Raw genomic sequence first — 6,326 nt, 5'->3', positions numbered from 1 at the left:
TGGAAGGAATGATGCTAAAGCTGAAACTCCAGTACTTTGGCCACCTCATGCGAAGAGTTGACTCACTGGAAAAGACTCTGATGCTGGGAGGGATTGGGGGCAGGAGGAGAAGGGGACGACAGAGGATGAGATGGCTGGATGGCATCACTGACTTGATGGACGTGAGTCTGAGTGAACTCCGGGAGTTGGTGATGGACAGGGAGGCCTGGCGTGCTGCGATTCATGGGGTCGCAAAGAGTCAGACACGATTGAGCAACTGATCTGATCGTAGCCCACTGTGTCCCCCTTTGCCTTGCAAAGCAATAAAGCTATTCTACTTCACCTGAACTCTGTCTCTGAGCTTTAATTCAGCATCAGTGCATTGAGGCCTAGTTTTCAGTATCACATCCTTGGTCTATTCTTTCAAAGGTAATATCCTGGGTTGCACATGTCAGGATAAGAAGAGATGGTCAAATGGTGGGTTTTCTCAGTCCCAACCCTCACTTATGGATTTGAGTGAAGTTGTAAACTGAGGTAAATGGAACCTGATAAATCAGAAACTTCCCAAAAGTACCTGGAGATTGAACCCAGCAGTGCAGAAAGGCCAACACTCACAGGCAAACCTTGACCAGCAAGACAGGACACCTGTGTCTTTTCCTGAAGCTGTAGCCAATTCAGTAATACACTGATTTGCTTCTCATCATTTTCTGTCTCACTCCCTCATCCCTCACTCTTACTGCCCTGGAATTATACCACTCCCTGACCTCTTAGGAGAGGAGAAGGGCTGGAGGTTGAGTCAGTCATCAATGGTCAATGATTCAATGAATGCATCTATGAAACAAGACCTCCATTAAAACACAAAAGGGCTTCCCTGGCAGTCCAGCATTGAGACTCTACACTTCCAATGCAGAGGGCTAAATTTGATGCCTGGTAGAGAACTAAGTGCAGTAGGAAATGACAACCCACTCCAGTATTCTTGCCTGGAGAATCCCATGGAGAGAGGAGCCTGGCTGGCTACAGTCAGTAGGGTCGCAAAAGAGTCAGACATGACTGAAGTGACTTAGCACGCACGCAGAGAACTAAGACCCCACATGCTGCACAGTGCAGCCAAAAAAGAAAAAAAGAAAACCTCAAAGGAGGGGCTCAGAGAGCTTCCGAGTTTCCAGCCAGACCCTTCCCCTTGCCACCATGCCATGTCCCAAACTCCACAAGGACAGAAGGACCTCCACAAAGGCCCCTTTGTTTGGGACCTCACCCTAAGGATTGCTTCATCTGACTGGTAATTTCTTCAGTATGCCTTGTAATAAACAGGTGATCTAGTAAGGAAATGGAGAAGGCAATGGCACCCCACTCCAGTACTCTTGCCTGGAAAATCCCATGGATGGAGGAGCCTGGTGGGCTGCAGTCCATGGGGTCGCTAGGAGTGGGACACGACTGAACAACTTCACTTTCACTTTTCACTTTCATGCATTGGAGAAGGAAATGGCACCCCACTCCAGTGTTCTTGCCTGGAGAATCCCAGGGACAGGGGAGCCCGGTGGGCTGCCATCTATGGGGTCGCACAGAGTCGGACACGACTGAAGCGACTTAGCAGCAGCAGCTGCAGCAGTAAGGAAAATGATTCTCTGAGTTCTGTGAGCCACTGTAGCAAATTAATCAAACCCCAGGAAGGGGTTGTGGGAATCCCAGAAACCCAGGTGACAACCCAGACAGGTGATTGGCATCTGGAGTCGGGGTAGAGGGCAGTCTTGTAGGACTGAATCCCTTACCTTGGGACCTGATGCTATGTCCAGGAAGAAAGTGTCAGAATCGTGTTAAATGTTAGGACTACTAGGGAGTGCCTGAGAACTGGGGGGTCTTGTGGGGAAAAGCATCCCCTGCATCAGAACTGGGGACTAGAAATCTGGTCAAGGTCAAAACTACAATACGGTTTGCATCAAAAGGAGTTTGAATGCCAGAAAGTTCACTCCTTGGATTAGGACTGTCTGCTCCACTACATCCCACGGCTCTGGGGAACAGAGGGCACACAGCAACGTACTTTGTCATTGCTAACATCAATGGGAAGCTCATGACTTTATTTCTGCATCAAACACCAGCAATTCTTCCCCTTTAATATCACCTTGATATTTGTCTCCATGTCTAGAGTCCCTCCTTTCTGTGTCCTTTGCCCCAGAGCCTGTTCTCGTGGGTGGCATCTCATGACCTCAGCTGGAGACAAGATCCAGCCTCTTTGTACCCGTAGAAGAGAACTTGATTGATGGGTCGAGTCCAGCCCTGTCCATTCAGCACAGCCCAGAGCTAATGGGTGTGTAAAGTGCTATCTCACTTCTGCTCTGGGATTCCCCAGCCCCTCAAGACAGCCATGTGATCTGAAGGCAAGAACCTCATGTTAGAAGTCAGCAGCCTTGGTTCCCATTTTGCCCTGCGAACAATTCGATTCAGACCTTTTGCAGCTCCATAAACGTGGCCTGTTCAATTTCCTTTCCTGTTCAATGAATCTTTGTTGTTATTGCTGTTACTTAGAGTCGTGAAGTCATGTCAGACTCTCCCACCCATCCCATGCATGGACTGCAGCATTCCAGGCTTCCCTGTCCTCCACTCTCTCCCAGATTGCTCAAATTCATTTCCACTGAGTGGGTAATGCTATCTAACAATTTCATGCTCTGTCGCCCCCTTTTCCTTTTGCTTCAGTCTTTCCCAGCATCGGGTTTTTTCCAGTGAGTCAGCTCTTTGCATCAGGTGGCCAAAGTATTGAAGTTTCAGCAATAGTCCCTTCAATGAATATTCAGGGAACCTAAAAGATATCAAAAGCTGGGAGTGAATAGAGAGGGCCTCTGGTCCAACCCCTCTGGCTCCACCCCTCCATTTCCAAAAGCAGCCAGAAGGACACTGGGGTGGGGCAGATTGAAGTCTCCCTCCACCAGGCAGAAACAGCTGGGGAAAGTTTTGTCTAAGACAAATGCAAGACACTTGTTAAATATGATCACTCTTATTTAAATGCTTCCTTCTGTCACTGCTGGGAAATATTTCTGTCAAAAACCAAGATGTAAAATTAAGTAGACATTATGTATTTTGTTGTTGTTGTTGTTTTCCAAGGAAGGGTGCTAGCTAAGCGTACATGAGTGTGTGCCCAAAATATCGCTAGGAGCAGCAGCTGTTTCTGGAGAGCTGGCTGGGGCCTAGGGAGGGCCACGGAGGAGAATGAGGAAGGTATTTGCCAAAATCTTTCTGTTCATTCTTGCCCGCTGGCCAGGGGACAAAAGGAACTTGGGGTTTCAGAGACAAAATCTGAATTAATTACCCTGTTTGCACTCTCTCTTTCCTGTATAGTTTAATTAAGATAGAAACAATTGGGGCTTTCTTGCTCACGGGCTCTGGAGAGGACTCACAGATAAGTCCACACAGGGAAGTTGTGAGAGATCCAGGGCGTCGCCTGGGCCCCTGAGGCCCCACCCAGCCTTCTCATCTTTTGGAAGCAAAGCTTTGGCAAGACCTGAATTTCCAAGCAGAAGAAATACCCAGGCAGAGAGTGGGGAGGCTCTGCTGAGGCCCAAAGTTGACACCAGCCCTTGTCATTCTATAACCTCTCCTTTATCTTTACTGCCTGTGGGTTCATGGTCCCCGGAGTCCACCCACGTGCTTTCGTGAGAAGCCATGTTGACCTAGAAATCAGCCCCACCCCTCGGGTGCACTGCTCTCTTGTTCCTGAGATTGTTCTTCTTCCTTTTCATCCCTTGGATGCCTTAGCAAGAATGTTAGGTTCAGAAAAACCAAGTCAGTTGGAGCTTAGTTGGACCACTAAGGAAACATGTTCCGATGAAATGCAAATGATTCCTACTCCTGGAGTTCTACATCCATGTAGGAAAAAGAGACCTGAAGTACTCTAAGCATCATAGAGAGGAAATTTAGCATGAGTTTATTAAAGGAAATAAGAATGATAGTCAACAGTTGTAGAGCAATTGCCCAGCTCTTCTGATTTTCAGGGTTATTCCAAGGATAATACAATTACCAAGACAACTCAGGGCACCTCTGCGTGGACAGAGGGCTGTGATGAGAAGAATATTCTGCCCTCCAGCTGATTCCTTGCTGTTTGTATTTCCAGTTCACTTCACTTGTACAGTCACCAGAATTAACAGGATCTCGCGAAATCAGTGGAGGAGGCAATGGCACCCCACTCCAGTGTTCTTGCCTGGAGAATCCCAGGGACGGGGGAGCCTGGTGGGCTGCCGTCTATGGGGTCGCACAGAGTTGGACACGACTGAAGTGACTTAGCAGCAGCAGCAGCATGAAATCAGCTTTAGTGCTCTGGACACCCAGATAAGCTTGCCTTTATCACTTCTATCTCTGCAATTTCTGATGAAACAGATGTCTGAAGGTGAAGTGCTTAGAACTTACCCCAGCACTGATCATAAGTGAAGGACATGCTCTGTCCTTATATGTGATCTCACTTTGTTTTGTTTTTAATTTTTATTTTTTATAGAAGTATAGCTGATTAACAATGTTGTGGTAGTTTCAGGTGGACAGCAAAGGGACTCAGCCAAACACATACATGTATCTGTTCTCCCGCAAACTCCCCTCCCATCCAGAGGCTGCCACATAACATGGAGCAGAGTTCCCTGTGCTATACAGTAGATCCTTGTTGGTTTTCCATTTTATTTATTTATTTTTGGCTGCTCTGGGTCTTCATTGCTGGGAGGGCTTGTCTCTAATCACGGTGAGTGAAGGCTACGCTCTGGTTGCAGTGTGTGGGCTTCTCTTTGCGGTGGCTTCTCTTGTCGTAGAGCACAGGCTCTAGGGCGTGTGGGCTTCAGTGGCTGCAGCTCCAAGGCTCTGGAGCACCAGCACGGTGGTTGTGGCACATGAACTCAGTTGCTCCATGGCATGTGCTATCTTCCCAAATCAGGGATCAAACCCATGTCTCTTGCATAGACAGGTGGATTCTTTACCACTGGACCTCCAGGGAAGCCCCAGTTATCCATTTAAAATATAGCAGTGTGCACATGTCTGTCCCAAATTCCCTAACTATCCTTTCTCCCCATCGTCTCTCATTTTGACTTCGGAGTGAGACAAAGCAGATTTCCCATAGCTTCTTCACTGGGACCCATAATTGCGTGATGTCCCCTCCTCCTGACATTGTCACCTGCCTGCCCTCTCTAGGGGGAAGCCAAACAAAAGTCACAGCAAGGGCATGTGAGATCTGGGACAAAAGTGCTCTGTGTGCAGCCACTTTGCATCCTCATCTCTGGCTCAAAGTGAAGTTTTGAAACCCTGTTACTGCAATGATCACTTTCTTGTGCACTTGAGATTAAATCAACATTTAAAAATCTAGCTCCCAGGCAAAAGGTTAGTCTTGGTCAAAAAAGTATTTGGGGAAACAGAAAGTCATACATTAAAACAAAGAAACTCCTAACAATTCCAAAATGGGATATACTTCCTTTCAGCAGGGACTGGATTGGTCCGGCGGGCTGGAACCTTCTCCTACTTGTGTCCCCTGCAGGGGCCAGCCCAGTTCTTTACCCAGAGAAAGTCCCCATAAGGCTTTGACTCAACTGCCAGCCTGCTGGGCAGCACATTTCTTTCCGGTTGCCCCTAGGGCTGGCCCTGGACGCTGGCATCAAACAATCTTTGTTTCCAATCATGCTGCAGATCTACAAAAAATAAAAAAATCCCCCAGGCCCTCTAGAAAACATTGCTTTCACATTCAGTTATGCCACGGAAAAGTGCTATCAATGAAAGATCAATTGACTTCGGTATGTCAGATAGTGGAGGAACTCGGTGGCTGATAGAAATCAGCCCACTGCTTCAGGTCTTGCTGCGTCATGACATGGCATACATCCGGTAGAACTAGCACCGGGGGTGTAGATGTGTTGGTTGACCCCCTAGATGGAAGCTGTTTTTCTGAGGCTTGGCAAGCCCCCATTAGGTCCAGCACATTCTGGGTGGGCAGTCTTCATGATCTGTTTCAAGTTATTTTCAGACCTCAAGGCATACATAAGGGCATTGTGATCATCAGAGGATCAGGTTCCAGCGTTGCCCATGTGACCTCCCCAAACAGGTCAATATACCAGTCTAAGAGCAGCTTAGACAAGACCGTCTCCAAGCCCCAAATGGAAAGGTCCCATCCATCTTCCATGCTGCTGCTAAGTCACTTTAGTCGTGTCCGACTCTGTGTGACCCCATAGACGGCAGCCCACCAGGCTCCCCCATCCCTGGGATTCTCCAGGGAAGAACACTGGAGTGGGTTGCCATTTCCTTCTCCAATGCATGAAAGTGAAAAGTGAAAGGGAAGTCGCTCAGTCATGTCCGACTCTTCGCATAACGCATTCCAATTCCCCCACACAATCAGC

This window comes from Bubalus kerabau, chromosome 13 (assembly GCF_029407905.1).
Source record: "Bubalus kerabau isolate K-KA32 ecotype Philippines breed swamp buffalo chromosome 13, PCC_UOA_SB_1v2, whole genome shotgun sequence".
NCBI lineage: Eukaryota > Metazoa > Chordata > Mammalia > Artiodactyla > Bovidae > Bubalus > Bubalus kerabau.
Note: the sequence above shows the minus strand (reverse complement) of the source record.